This window comes from Hyposmocoma kahamanoa, unplaced genomic scaffold (assembly GCF_003589595.1).
Source record: "Hyposmocoma kahamanoa isolate Upper Pololo Valley unplaced genomic scaffold, ASM358959v1 78, whole genome shotgun sequence".
NCBI lineage: Eukaryota > Metazoa > Arthropoda > Insecta > Lepidoptera > Cosmopterigidae > Hyposmocoma > Hyposmocoma kahamanoa.
The window spans coordinates 1,372,208-1,389,295 of record NW_020653945.1 but is presented as its reverse complement, the minus strand read 5'-3'; the positions used below and the strand labels follow the sequence as shown (position 1 = coordinate 1,389,295).

The 17,088-nt window shown below is 35.0% G+C and overlaps 1 protein-coding gene across 2 annotated transcripts in view; it reads right to left on the bottom strand.

The window, feature by feature from the left end:
• LOC113233077 (innexin shaking-B) overlaps positions 1-17,088 on the bottom strand; it is a 204,675-nt gene that overhangs the window by 75,344 nt on the left and 112,243 nt on the right. The window lies entirely within an intron of this gene.

Here is a 17,088-nt window from a genome sequence, read left to right as displayed (position 1 = left end):
TAGTTTCCAAGAATTGTGAACTGTCTTCGACATGCAGTATTCATCACGATTACCGAGAGGTATTGCTGTAAAACATCCACACACATGCCTCTACAAGGTTATGAACCGTTGACCTCTTAACAGAGAAACCGTTATCCCACTAAGCTACCATTACAAGTAAGTACAATGTTTTTATACGACACATAATTAATCTAACATCATCTGTCATCGAAACCATAATTGTTTAAGTCGACAAAGTGCTGTTAGGAAACAAAGTTATCATTTTGAACCTACGCACTTCTTTCACAATACGCCAAAGAATATCTTTGAATAAAATGACAACCAAGACAATGCCCCAAAGGGTAATGATCGAAAACAATTGCCGAACGACAAAAAACCTGAAATCGACTGTAAAGCTTTAAGCTCAAAGTTTAATTTGCATGAGAGTTCTCAGACGTGACCAAAATTGATGACGTGGAATGAAATGGACTTTAATATTTAGGATGTAGAGTATAATTCACAGTTTTCATCTAAAGAGAGGCCAGAGTTGATGCGTGAACAAGTCCAATGATCGTTTTGCCATATGTCGCGTATTTTGACAGGAAGGACTCCTGTCTAATGATGTCATACAATAATTTATGCAGCAAAGTAACATGGGATCATACGTCGAAGATTGCTTTCATATAAATATTAACTCCATTAAACAAATTATACACTGTTAATAAAATGCTGTATTAACACGAAAAAGTGTTATTTTTCAGAATCGATGAAAAACTAATTACTAACTTCCCGTGAAAAATTACTAAAATTTATGTGTAGATTTTAAGTTTATTACAGTCATCTAAACAATTTCTTACATGTAATTTTTGAGTTTATTAATTGTCAAACACAAAAACTTCCTTCGATCCGGCATTCGAAGCCGCGGAACGAACTAGCGAACCGTAATAATTTTCCTATGTGCTTGTTGCAGATATTTTTTTTTACTTTTTTGTTTGTGAAATATATTTGAAAATAAAAAGGAAAATATAATTTCATAGTTTTGTGTAAGAACTGTTTGTATTGTTCAGAACTAGCTTACAAAAAGATTGTCTCATTTTGAATCAAGTAAATATCTTTCAATTGTTTCTTACAATATTTTAACGGGACGGTTTTATTGACATGTAGAGAATTAATTTTGGCCTTCTGAAATGGTATCTTGAAGTTCACATGTTTTGAGTTACAACACTATCGTAATGGCAATATACCTCCTTGGTAAGGTGATACCTCCCTGGATTTTATCCGAAGTGGGTCCGAGTTTACTAGATTTGTCTAGTCTCGGATTCGGTACGAATACGAATGGGTTGCAGTGGACAAACGCCTTAACCGTTCGAAATCGGAACACAGTAATGCTAACATTATTGCTTGGCGGCAGAAATAGGTAAGGTCAGGTTTAGGTACGCCCCGAATGGGTTCCCGCCTTGTCGTGGCGGGGGGGCTCTGGTAGCCCTGGTCGATTTCATCCTACGGTGAGGCTAAGAAGAATCTACGGGCCGATCGATGGAGCTAGGCTGGCCCGAGGAGGACCATCGCGTACCGCGCGGGCTCGTTTTGGTCTAGGCGAGCGGGTCCGCGCGGACGCATTCGGGGAGGAGAGTCTCAGGTTCGGTCGTATGCATAAAACATTTCTCCACCGTTAAAAAAAAAGGTTAGGTAAGGCACAAGAAGCTCTACTGCTACTAACTACAAATACGTGGACTTGTCGATTTTGTGTTTCATGGTGACGGGCGCAGTGTTAATTCCAAGTGTTCGACTCTGTGTGTAACGATTTTAGGTTGAAATCTGAAAAATCTCAGTAGTTTCTAACGAACTGATGCCATCGTATGTCTTATTAATGCAATTTAATGTTCATCGTTTTAAACATGCTGCACATTAATTATGTCAATCTTCAGGTAGCGTCAACGTAGCCCTCTGTCACGAATGCCACGCTCTGAACGACCGGCGGAAGTCCTAAATTGGGTTTAACGATCATTTTTATTTAATACAAGTATTTCACATCAAAGAAACACGCTCTAGCTCGTGTTTATGTAAATTATGACACAATTTGTCAAAATGAAGTTCGAATGAAGAATTGGTTCAGTATTTTAAAAATGTACGCTCCAGCTATTAGAATGTATTTGGGGCTATTCAAGGCAATATTTATTTATTTATTAGGTTTACCAACATCTGTGTACAATAATACTTATTATATCTTATCATACCTTTGCAAGCGATGTAATTGTCTCAAACACTTAGAGGCAAACATAACGTGTACTACAACAAAATACACACTTTTAACAAATAACAATAGTATTAGAAATTGACGCGTACACACTATTTTTACTGTTGAAGTATTTGACAACTTAATAAATAAAAAAATGTTTTATGAGTCCTGAGAGAAGAGTCAGAGCAATATGTTTTCTTTTTCTAAAAGAAAGAACATCAAAGAAATAAGAATAATAATAATAACGCACACACTCATAACCCCGTACTAGGGTATCACACACACACATAAACAAAGGTACGAAAAAATAAAAATAAAATAAAATAATTATATCTTCACTTACAATTACGTTTCTTTTAAATACACTATCGTTATTCAGTATTTGTTCACATGTAAAAATACGCAGTTTTCAAAAGCGAAGATATTCCCCTAATAATTATATCTACCCTTTAAGTAGCAGTAGAGTTTCTTCGTCCAAAGGAAGTACTGCCACCTTACCTATTTCTGCCGCCAGGCTATGGACCACACATAGACAACCACAAATTACACCCAAACTCACGAGAGAAATAAATGTAGGCCTATAAAAATATTGCTCCCCGCGCGGGAATCGAACTCGGGACCTTTGCGTGGCAGACCAGCATGGTAACCGTTCGGCTACGGAGGCAGTTGAAGAGTATGTTGGCCACACTGCCCAACTGTCTCCTGAGTCTCTCGGTCCGAACACATTCCATCTAAACGTGGTAAATGTCTTCAATGACGACGCAATTGCTACAATAAGGAGTTGGTGTAGTGCCCATCAAAAAGGCAAACTTCTTTGAAGGAATGTGCCCAGAGCACAACCTCAGAGCCAAGTCTATTAATCAAACAGTTATCAATCCATGGAACTTCCAGTGGCTCAGGTTGAATTGTTTAGATCTCTCATCAAAGTTAATCAACGTTCAAGCAAGAAATTACGTACGTACGTCACATAGACAACCACAAATTACACCCAAACTCACGAGAGAAATAAATGTAGGCCTATGAAAATATTGCTCCCCGCGCGGGAATCGAACTTGGGACCTTTGCGTGGCAGACCAGCATGGTAACCGTTCGCCCATTATAAAACGCCCATTTGCATCCCACCTGATGGAAAGTGATAATGAGGTAGATTATGAACACCTAAATAAATGGTCCTTATATTATTATTATATGTGAATAATGCCTGCAATATTCAGTATCTTCTTCTGTTCAATCTTTTTTTGCGTGTCCCTTTAAAACTTTATTTTCATTGTTATATAGTTTTATCTTTCACAAAACATTTAATTAATACAATTGCACTGTCATATTTACGTCTATCAACTATTGATTCCTATCCTATAATAAATTATTTACCTCAAATTTTCGCACATTAATGAGTGGATTTATTAATATTTAAAGGTCTTATTTTATTATTATAATTACTATTTCATGTTATAAAACACTTTTGATGTATAATTATTACATGTGGATGTAATTAATTTTCGCCATAGTTGCTCTAAACAATGTACAGTGAGATAGGTAGATCAGTCTACGTACGTGTTGTTTGTTTTAACAAAAAATTCAATCAATATCAACCAAACATGAATTCACGTCAATAAAAATTTTAATTTATCAAACTATACACCATTAACTAAAAGATAGACTAAACTATAAACAAAGCGTGTCAGGTCGCGGCGCGCGCGCATGTTACGTGCGGCCTCTAAACGCTGACAAGCAGTGACAGCGTAGCAGACGATGTAATGACTTGGATTTTTCTCATTTTTACATACGTGTGTAGGGTGACCATCTTCCTACCTTTAACTTAATACTTTTATCACAGACATATATCTATATAGATACCGAAGTATATCTACTTTGCGTGCCCAGTGTAAGCTATAAAAGCTTAGTTGCTGCTGCTACGCTTCAGAATGCGCCCGGTCGTTATCGTAGTTGAATATCAGTCAAAAACGCGAAAAATGCCTTATTTTGCCATTACAAACTGCAAAAACACCACAGACATGAATCGATGAATAAACAAGAACGTTTCCTTCCACAGCTAAATAATTTTGTAATCAAAATGTGCATAATTAGATAGCGTATTTTGCTTCAGGGAGACATTTTTTAACACAAATTTTATTTTTATATTATTGTCTGAAATAAGTAATACTGCATACAAAGACTTAAAAAGTTGCTTGCCTTATCTGGGAATCGATCCCAAACCAAGTGAAAAAAAAGATCCCGTATTTTTAAACAATAATATCTCCACGGAAACTAATGCCGGGATATCTACGTGGCAGTCCAGCATGGTAACCGTTGACTCACAATGAGTTTCCACGTATATGGTCACTCTATTCATAAGAAAACAAGAGTTGGCAGCCGCATCGTTGACACTCACGTCAATTATACCGTGTTATTCATTCACAACTTCCACCTAGTAACGAACGACCACCAGAAGTTACCTACTATAGTTACCGATTTACTAAAAAAGTAATTCGCATAAATCTCTTTGCAACGTACGGGTCAAACAACGGTTTCAAAATCTTGACGCCTTGATCTGTCAACCATTGTTTAAATTTAAAAAATAAATTTAAAAATAAATAAAGTTAAAAATTAATATACTTTTATTTACAGACGTACGTATTAAAATATAGTCTTATTACATTTTCAGAATTCCCAGATTTTCTTTCACGATATTATCAAAAAAAAATCGTATTATAGAGGCCCCGAAAAATAAACTATTGAGAATATATTGCTTTCCGTCACCGGGGGATTAGACGCTTGGGTTGCATCTAGCGTTGCCAGATACTGACTTATGATATGGCCGTCTACTACTACAACTAATTTGTCAGATGGCCATCTATCAACATGGCCGTAATATTGTTTTCTACCATTTTTAAGGAGTTTTTAACATTCATTGAGTACGTACAAAAATTTTACGATATTCCTAATAAATATTTCGACATTCCGTCTCACGATTACAGTGCTGCGTTTGGGGGGCTTCTTTTATTCAAAGGACTCTAGTAAGTTTGTAAAAACAGCCTCTAAGTGTTTGGAATCCAGGACGGTAAAGACTGGACACGGGACAATTTCCCGGCCATCTGGCATGCCTAGTTGTACCCCTATGTTATGGATATTCCAAAGATTCGCACAAAGCATGACGCTTCCACATTTATATGGCAAACGTCTAATTAAATGACTGCAGACTTGTTCTCTGAACGTTATAACGTGGGCTTTTTCGAGGCGTTTTGACATTATCGATATATACTTCTTACGCTTATTTACTGTTTACTCTCGGCAGTTATAATTGGGTAAACACTAGGATTCATAACGGGACCGTTCCGTTCACGTTGTGTCGTCTGCGCCTGCGCACATCGGCCATTGGCTGTTTACATAACACAATTAATGGCGTCTTATAGCGCTTATAGTAAGTGTAATGATTTATTAGCAAATTTTACCTCTTTGAAGTTTTGTTTTGAAAGATTATTTTAAAACGAGAAACACACACACCTAATAGTAGTGGTTAAGTCGGTAAATGCCAGCTTAAATAAAAAATCCTTGTCACTATACACAGTAGTGCATTTTCTCTTTCTTCAAAGGACTTTTGTCAATATGTAAAGAAAGCCCATATCGCTGCCTCACTTTCTTAAACTCGTATCAGCAGAGTATTTAGTAGCATTAGAGCTCGTCAAGGGCAGTACTGCCACCTCACTTATTTCTGCCCCTATGCAGTAATGTCAGCATTACTATGTTCCGGTTTTGAAGGGTAAGGGTGCTGGTGAAATTACAGGCACATGGGACTTGTCAACTTATGTCTGAGAATGACGGGCGCAGTGGCAGTGTGACTCAGATTTTTGCGATTTAAAGCTCTGAGTGGCACTGCAACTGTTATGGACAGGCGTGTAGATTACCATCAGGCGCACGACTTGTTCGTCCCGTCACTGGATAATATAAAAAAAAATCTTATAAAGATTCAGGTGATGGCAAAAGTTTCTATTTATTTCTTTCTTTCTTAACGTGATAATTGGATGCATTACTTTAGGGATAGGTAAAAGTTAGTGTGGGAAGAAAAAATGATGTGAAATGAGTCTGCAAAATATGTTTGTACAATCCATTATTTGCATTTCAGTAACTTTGTAAGTAAGGCGACAATATATGTCGCCTTATGTTCTCCGTGTGTCATAGTTTGTGTAGTAAAAATATGTACCAACTACATTGACTTACAAATAAATGGACGACGGGTCTAATACACAAACCACGAAAAAAATGTCCCAAGTCAACCTATTTAAACGTAGTGACATGTAAAGGAATATGAAAAAGCTAAAACGTTGAATTTAAATTGTAATGTCATCGCAGTACTGTCTAATTTTGCTTGCTTCGCTGTCAGTCGAACAAATGAAGACTAAAGCGTGAATGACGCTCTGTATACGATTTTAACGCCCTATAAGTTCGGACACTTCTTAGCGCGGACCCGACGTCCGTATAATTGTAAGTCAATGCCTATCACAATTAAATAAAGGTATTTTTGACATTTTCGTCTAGTATCATTATTCTTTATAATCTTTTCATGTAAATTAACATTTCTCATTATGCAACATCGTGACAACGCTTTAATAAAAACAAATTATGCCATGAAATTTAATTTTAAACTTCGAAAATAAAAGAATAAATTACTCTATAACTTACTAACCAGCGTAGATCCAGCAATCCTGTACTATAATAGCCTTAATGCAAAATGACACCATCCAAAAAAATTACTATATCCTTCACAGAGTTACTAGTAAATTACTTCACATCTCAACAATCTCTGTCATTACCAAAAAAAATGTCAGTTTCGCGCTGTCTCCTATGCCCCGTTCCCCTTAAACAGCATAATAATACTCTACCAAATCTGATCAGTGGTAATAATAGAAATCTTTTGAGAAAATCATTGCAAAACTTCCTAAACTCCATTTTAAATGTATCTTTCTATTGCGCAAGCCATTCATTTCAATATCGCAGCACGAGCAGCTGCTGGCTATAACAAAACGACCTCATAATGGTTATTGAAATGTACTTTTATCTGATGCACTCGCAATAAAAATAAACCGGAGGCAATCGAAGACGTCACGATGGAAGGACTACAGCTGTTGCTGTCGATTCGAAAGAAACTAAGGAAGAACCACACTTAAATCACACATCTTTGTTTTTATGTTATAACGCCAACAAATTTTACCGAGACAAACTATATCACTTATTACTGTCATCATTAAACTAATAAACATCCCACTAAGGAGAGAGATATCGTCATATGTCAAAAATCATACAAATAAAGTACACGAAACAAATTATGTATATCGATACCAGAAGTATCAATTAACGTAAGGGACATTTTGTCGAAAATGAGTTACATATACCATTGGATTCGGAAGTTTCCGCTCTATCGATTGTTATTATTAAAATTTTGGTATGCCCAGTGGTTTAAAATACAGCATGTCTCAACAATGCACCTAGATCAAAATAAATTATTGTTTTGACCGTATATATTTCATTTCATTATATTAGTAACCTAAGGCACAACTAAACATATATTTTTTTATGTAAGATATATGCTATAATTTAAACCATTGGGCATTCCTAAATCTTTCGTTTATAAAATGAAAGAAGAGGAAATCCGAAGAAACTTTCCTTTAGACACAATCAAAATTAGAGCAGACAGTATAAAGTTATAGACAGATTTTAAAACTCTCCTGAAAAACTGTGGTTTGTCCCATTAATTGATACTTCTGGTGAAATTTTATAACTCTCTTATTACCTAAATAATATAATAGTTATCGTCTACTTTCACTCGTAGAATCTTTAAATCTCTCTCCCGATAAGTAGCGATTTTGCAGTTGTGTCCTCACTACATCAAGGGTGCGATATGTTGTTTTAATTGCAAGTTCATATTAATGATTACGTTAAAATTTAATTGCTCCGACATTGTTTATTTTTTTTGATTCTGTCTAAACCCTTATCAAATTTTACTAAAATGTTGTGTAACATGGTAAATCATTGTTAGTTGACATTGTATTTTTAAAAAGAGAAGGTTCCAAAAAAGAATTCGACTATACATTTTTTGTTTATTGTGTGTACATGACGCCATTACTCCGATATTTATGAACCGATTTCAAAATTAGGGAATGAATAGATTTCGGTTTATTAATTTTCACCCACTTTCCATTAACCGATTTTAATATAATTTGGCAATGTACTGCCACGAACTTTAGAGACCGGTTTTTACATAAAATTATAAAAAGTTATAATTATTTTTAATGTAAATTATACAAGAAATACAACAAGGTTTATACAGGACTAGCGCGTTATCTACAACAAACTCCTAAAATAATTTTTCTGTATTATTTATATTATTAAGTGAAAAATAAATATGATTAAAAATAAAGCAAGATAGTAAAAAAATTACCACCATAATTTTGAAGTTACTCCTGGCTGTTAGTGAGAAATCTGGTCGTAGAAATGACCACAAATCTTTATATCGTATTTAGACGACTTTTTTAATCGCGGAGCCACACATGAGAAACTTATGAAAGTTACTTCACTCAACCAGATATCTTTACATCTTTAATTTTTATTATACCAAGAGACGGGACGAACAAGTCATGCGCCTGGTAGTAAGCGACACACCTGTCTATAGCAGTGCCACTTGAGAGCTTTAAATCGCAAAGACCTGAGGTGCACTGCCACTGAACCCGTTACCCTGAGTCAAGTTGACAAGTCTGGATGAACTCATGAATGAGTAGCAGTAGAGGGAAGTACTGCCACATGGGACTTATTAACTTATGTCTCGATTTGAAGCTCTGAGTGGCACTGCAACTGTTATGGACAGCCGTGTCGCTTACCATCAGGCGCACGATTTGATCATCCCTTCACTTAGTATTATAAAAAGAACACTTTCACAATGAGCTCTACTGATAAAATATTTTGATTGAAAAGTCATATTACGAAATTGAAGTCTACGTGTTAGACAAAGATGTGTGGAAAGACTGTCGTCTTGTCGAGCCATGTCTGGCTCCAGACTCCACACAAATTTGATTCAAAGTGTATTCCATAGCATTTAAGTTTATTTGAAAAGAGCAATCCCTAGAGTTTGCTCGTTTTCTCAGGGAGGTCAGCGTAGTGAACGAGCAGTAGCTTAAATGTGACGTTTTCAAGCATTGACTTACAAATAAATGGACAACGGGTCTAATACAAAAACCACGAAAAAAATGTCCCAAGTCAACCTATTTAAACGTAGTGACATGTAAAGGAATATGAAAAAGCTAAAACGTTGAATTTAAATTGTAATGTCATCGCAGTACTGTCTAATTTTGCTTGCTTCGCTGTCAGTCGAACAAACGACGACTAAAGCGTGAATGACGCTCTGTATACGATTTTAACGCCCTATAAGTTCGGACACTTTTTAGCGCGGACCCGACGTCCATGTAATTGTAAGTCAATGTTACCTATGGAATAAATGATTCTTTGGCTTTGCTAGTAAAGCTACCAGAGTCTGACAAGAGATGTCGCTATATCAATTGAAATATTTAGTCTATTACTGTAGTTTTTCTTTATACTTTTAATTATGTAAGAAAATAAAAATTTCTTTCTATTCAACACATTTTTCAATTCTCGCTTACAGCATTTGACTGTGAAATTTGTAAACCATTGTATGGATTGCACATGAAGCGGAATAAGTACATGTTCCTTTGGCTTAAGGATAAAAATGCACTGGCATTGATATAGCTGGATCCTTCCTGCGGTATTTATGCGAGATGCAAGAGCTCATTACAGCGGATTTATATTTGGAATCACGGAACCGAATATGGTGCCCAAAGAAAATTGTTTAATACATTTTCGGAAAATTGGATCATATATTTTTATAAATATTAAACAAATATTTAAAAAAAAAGAACAACGTAATGACAAATCGTGTTGAAGCTTGCACTTTATTAGTAAAAGAGGTTTGAATCTGAATTTTGTAGCAAACTGCACTCATATAAAGTAACACAACTGAATAATATATCATGAAACAATCATGAAACATCGTCAGCTGAAATATGTACGGTCAAAACAATAATTTATTTTTATCTAGGTGCATTGTTAATTCATGTTTTTTATGGAAAAAATAACATAGCGAGGCTTATTGCAAATTCAAATTGAAAATTGTAAACATTGTCAGCGCAAAGTTGAAAATATAATTACTGTTTTGTTAATAATTAATATATTTTTTTTTATTCTAATGTAAGTGTGCATTTGACCTCCATCTACATTTATGTAGGAGTAGAGCTCCTTGTGATGTACCTTTCCCCATATTTACTTTTGATTATGGTGAGTTAACGCCCAGTAGTAAGTTTTCGTGCGGCCGCCGCGCGGTACCGCCCAGTTGCCACGCTTTGACATACATTAATGGCAAATCTGAATTCTATTTACTGGGCAACAACATTTAAATTCCGCGGAAAACAAAGAAAAAACAGTATCTCATTCAAGTTAAAACGTAAAATCTGAATAAATAGAACATATAGGAAATGAAACTATTTTTCCGGATTTAAATCGCGTATATTTGTTTATTCAAACAAAATTTCAAAAATTTCAACAGGGAAGATGGTTTCTCCGTACCACCAGTTTGGGATCCAGTATTTCCTCTAATGAAAAATCCCAAACAGACATAAGACTGCAGTAATAATTAATATGTTTTAGTTTATTCTAATTTCTATTAATAATTAATAATAAATTAAACTTAATAAAAATTCATTCAAAAAAATAATTTGTAAAACTTAATGTAACGTAAATTGGAATGTTTTCTTTGTAAAATTAAAAATAAGGTATTTAATTAATAACTATTGTAACTATAGTGAAAGAATAGGGTGGTTTGCATTAATCTTAGACATAACTGGTTGAAGACTGTACCACCTCAGTCAACCGTGACCATGGGACATAGGGCCCGAAACGTCGGTTTGTTTGAAAAAACCGGATTTAAATCCGGAAAAATAGTTTCATTTCCTATGTGTAACAATCGCGAAAACCTAAGAACTCGATAAATAGAACATATTTTGCCATGACAGTTCGGTCTCCGAGCATGCGGTTGCTGTGCGGCGGCCACGCGGTCTGAGCGGTGAGCGCGATAAAATTCGAGTTGAATAAACGTGCCCTTAGGGTATACGAGAAGGGCACTATAACCCGTGCGTGCACAGGAACCCTGTAAGTTAATGTTCTGTCCCCAGATCAGCGAGTGTACAGGGTTATGACAGAGATACCCCACAGCATAACTCATTCCGCTGTCGGAGCACTATCTACCTTGGCACCCTCGCAGGACCCAAGTCGGCTGAAGCAAAGAGAGCATACACAGGTGGGGAATGCCTATCAATAGTTTGAAATGACATTTTCCAGAAATAATGTTTGCTCGAATTTTCATAACCTCGAAAGTAATTTTGATAGGAAAATGTTTTTTCTTTAAACCTAACTTAACCTAACCGAACCTAAGCGTGTCTTTACGATAAACATTAAACATATCCTGAAAGAACAACGGTTTCGTTATAATTCGGTTTTCGGTGTAATGAAAATTCGAACATAAGTTATTTCGGAAAAAAAAATTCGAGTTTGTGATAGATTACCACAGGTGGGGTTATAGCTCTGAGAGTATATCCCCAGACTATGACACATCTTTTGTCTCCTGTCCTGCGTACCTGCACACGCGAGGACCTGTACAAGGCCACTGATAATGCTGTGTCAGTTGCCGAGTACTGATCCTCAGAAATATAAACGTCAGAGTCGACACGCGTAGAAGAAGAAGACTGACCATTGTCACTGACTGTTGTTAATTCATCCGGGTGCCTCGGATGAGGTTGTGGTGTACTTCAAACATCGGTCGCAAAAGTTGCATTGTCTTATTATAACTCAGTTTGAGCACCACAGCTCGAGTATCACCACTACGAAAACGTATTAGAATCCTCTTACAGGAGAGTCGACGACTCCGGATGGTATTTATTTGGAAAAAGATATGGCAACTTTGGCATTTTTACGACGGTTTAAAAATACTAGCATTGTGAATGTGGCTGCCGTTCGTTATCCTTTCACCTTTACAAGAGGGGTTGTAAGACGAGAAGACTTTATTTGGGTTTGGACGATTTACTGAGTATTTTTCCACTTTACGGTCAATTGAAATGGTGATTACTTTAGACGAAAAAGACTTAAAATACTTTACAGATCCCATGATCACGCTTGGGATATGTCAAGGGCCCGAAAAGATGGCATGTTTGAAAAATAGTTATTTTTGATACACGTGCGGAAAGGCTTCAGGAGAAAGGCTTCGAGGAAGACTCGAGACAAAATGACAAATCCGCACGTGTATCAAACGCATTGACCTACCAACAAAGGTCTATGATCAAACGACGTTTTTTAATACATTTTCGAAAAAACTACATTGAAAGTAAAATAAAACAGTATTTAAAAAAAACTCACTTTGTTTCTTTGTCTGATATAAATACAGGGTACAATGGCAAATGGTGCCAGTATTCAGCCACATTAAAATTACTATTTTAGGGGCGCGGCGCGCAGCGGTCTCGCGTAATACTCACCTCCGGTCATTGAGTATTAACAATGACCGGCCGAATGAAATCTTAACGTATTTTAATAAAATGAAAAAAATGGTAATCTAACTAATTAGTTGCTCGAAATGAGCTCCATTTTCTTGGATACACAAATTTAATCTTTTAACGAATTCATTTTGAGTAACTTTTAATAAAGTTTTGTGATGAATTGTATTTCAAATCATATTCTGAACATCAGCCTTCAACTCGTTTACACTCGCATAGGATTTAAGGTAAATTTGATTTTTAACATATCCCCACGAAAAAAATCTAAAGGGGTGAGATCTGGTGATCTCGCATTTACCTAAGATTTCATGGTTTTTTTTCATTTAATTAACCAATTTTGTGAGAGAGATTTTATTCTTATAATTAACCCTATTGATCGATGCAATTAAAGTGCTGGGTGCATTTTTTTCAGATTAAAGCGTGTTCGATTCCCGCGTGTTGCTAGAAATTTTCGAAAATCTATATTTTTTTTTAAATAAAGGAATGTTTCCTTTAAGTAAACATTTCTATCTCCAGTATTTAGAGTACTTTCCCTCCAGGTGGCATTACAAATTTCCACCCTGTATATAAAAAAAACTCGGTTTTCTTATAACGATGCGTGTAACGTCTCCATTTGAGCGGTTACAAATTCGCGAAGCAGAGTTGGTGCGCGAACCTAGTGGATTGTACCTTATTATACCTTAAGGGTGGCAAACTAGGGGATGAATGACTTTTGAGGTCGCTTTTCTCAGTACTATGTACTGCTTTTTGCTTGGGTTTCTTATTTTACTGTTGTTTTTTGTTGTTGCTTATAGTGGACTCATTTATGATAGGTAACTAAATAATAGTTTTTTCTATTCTATATTTAATTGATAAAACTTTACAAATAAAAAAAGTGTCTCATTCTAAACAAATACCTTTACGATCCTATAACTGCTCAGTTAAATGGTTAACATATTTTTTTAAATCAAGTTATTGCCCTTACAAACACTTTAACGGGAAAGTTTAGTATCCATCCCATACATGTGAATTTATATCCCATGTGACAAGACGCACGTTCACGACCCGTTTGTTAATGGGCTCCTTAGAATAAACACGTTGGGATACTTCCCGTGGTTTGCCTAGCGTGTCGGTTCGTATAAGCGCTATTAGAGAATTATGCGGTGACAAACCACTGTCTTTTTTGGTTCGAATGTTTAGACGTTTTACTCCGCTGTAATTTATTAGTTTTAGTGTTTTGTTGTTACAGAAAGTGAGGGAGAAAAATGTTGATGATGGCTAGTAGCTAATTGGAGTTCAGTTTTGTACTTTAAAAGTTATAATCGGTTTAGATCAGTTGTGTTTTTTTAATGTTTATTTTATTGTCACCCTGATGTTTTTTACTACTGAATATTCACAAAAAATATGTTAATGTCATGGTAGTAAATCATTCTAGATTATTTTTAGTATAGTGTTACTAAAAATAATCTCTATGATCGTTCATAAAATCTGCACAATATAACCTTGTAACGACGTACAGTAATTTACATATTTTCATGACGTATTTTTGTGAGCATGGCTTTTAAATCAATATAGCCTTTACTTAAGTACATACATTAAATTAAATTAAAAATAATACCAAAACAATGCTTATTAGTAAGCAAAAAGCGGAAAAATATTTTTTTAATTTATTATTTTTTACGACAATATGCAAGTTACTTCATTTGCTAGAGATGAGGTATGTCGATAAAAAGTTTTCGATAATTTAATGAATAAGTTCATTTTTAAAGTATGAATTTTAATCGCAGGCAATAAGCAAATTTTATAACTTTTTTGAAACCTATAAATTAATGACAGGATAAAATGTTTCTACAAAATTTGATTTTTGTGATTTAAAACTCTTAGTGGCAAAGCAACAGCTATGAACACCCGTGTTGCTTAACACGACGTCCCATTACTTGGTATTATATACAAAAAGTTCGTATTTGATGAAAAGGGTAGAAATGTTCCACGTTAAATCCAAAATCTGCTCTGATACTAAAGCTACTTTCTTTAATATTCCCAAAGTTGATTCTCAACATCAGTCGATTATTACGTCAGCCCAAAATAGCCCTTATTAACGCTTAACCGTTCTGGGCCACCTGCAATATAACATCGGCGTTTTCTGGCCTGCCGGTTACTAAACATCTTTAAACAAAGTATAATGATTCATGGAATGATCAATACCAACAGCCATAGACAGCACATTGCCTTATGTAAGTAAACGTTTAGTGATTAAGCAGCGTATCTAATTTTAAAGGCACATTCATACTGTGAGTGTTGCGTCATGTAATGAACGGAAGTGATGGTATCCGCGAGACATTGTCGATGATGCCAAGAATCCGATGTTTTCCGTTGAAGTATAAATGAACTACTTTTTCGAAGTATATGCGGAATAAACACATTCTATACATGATAGGGTTGCACGTTACGATTCGATGTTTATGAAGATCAATTAAATCGAATTTATGAATAGATTCATTTCAATGCGATTTCTCAGTGAATCGATTCAAAATTAAGGCGAATAAATCATTTACGTATTCATAACTTAAACAGTGGTGAAATGAAGACACGAAATGGCTATAATAATAAATTATTGACACCGTCTTATCGAAATCTTTATGGTAATAATCTCAGTACATAGTACTAAAAAAAACCGACCTCAAAAGTAGGTACGTGGAATTACGTCTATTTGCTAAGTTTTATTGAAATATCCCCAGTTCGCTACTATACAGGACTTGACGCTGGAGATAATAAAAATAGGTTCTCACTACGACACTACTCAAAGTATATTGAGAGAAAAGCGCCTTGAATGGAAGAAATAGCAAAATCAACCATTAAAGTAATTGCTCCTAAATTAAAGTTAGGCGCCATTTATAAAAGTGAATCTTCATGCGCGAACAGCCACCCTTCGAGGTGGATGATTTTCTTCAAAATGAAATGGAACCACTATGGAAGTACCCCCTTTCCAACAAAAAAAGAATCATGAAAATCGGTTCACAAATACCGGAGTTATCGCGTAACATACATACAAAAAAAGAACATACAGTCGAATTGAGAACCTCCTCCTTTTTTGAAGTCGGTTAAAAATAAATTAAAATATACAATGCCTTATTTAATAAACGAAATTCCTAAAGAAATAAAAATATCGTTAAATTGTAAAAACTATAAAATAATAATACGTGATTGAAATATATAATAAAAATAACCTTCTAATATTAACTAAAACTACTAACTACTAACTTTAAATGTGTTACAAAAGTACTGTTCACGACCATTTATTAGAATAGACTCGTGTTCAGCGGTGGGATGTACGTACAAGGATCAAGGTTTAATGACACACGACTCTCACGCACACTAAAAGGAATGTCAACACGCAGCAGAACGAACGTACACACTACACATAGAAAATTATTTGTACCACTCATTAGTGGTATACGGAAAAACTTAGTTAAGTTTATGTTATACTGGAATGTTTTGTTTTTTTAGTGCTTTAAATGTAATGTAATAATAAATAAAAATATAAATAAACAAAAGTCTCATCTTATGATTTCGTCAAGTACAGGAACGGAAAATAAGGAGGAGAGCAATGCTTCGGTTACTAAGTTATACGACATTATCATTGAAAAATTTTGTTAGATGTAAAGATTTCGCATCTCTTAAACGCAAAAAAAAAATATTATAATGGTAATTAATCAAGTAATAAAGATAATTTAATTATTACACATTTTGAAACCATTTTTAACCGACTTAAAAAAGGAGGAGGTTCTCAATCGACTGTATTTTTTTTTGGATGTTACGCGACAACTCCGATATTTGTGAATCGATTTTCATGATTTTTTTTTGTTCGAAAGAGGGTACCTCCATGTCCATCCTCCGTGGTCCCATTTAATTTTGAATGAATTTATTCAATAATTAAGTGCAAGTTCTGGTCGTAATTTTATACATTTATTGTCCTGTTATGTATTTATATTTATTTTCTTCGCGTAATAAGTATTATGCCTTATTTGTGATCTACTATATTGACACATCTCTGTAGCATCATGTATGGTAATGCGTAGAATAAGACGCACTGCTAAGGGTTCCTTGTTGTACTACTCATACACGAGAAAACACATAAACTCGTGTAACGACGAGTCGGTTTATGTTCCTGATAATAACACCTACTGAGTATTTTGTTCTACCACTTCATTTAGGATATACATGGACATAGATATTATAGATAAAAAAAAGTTGAATTATGATAACAATGTTCTTGAACCACTATAC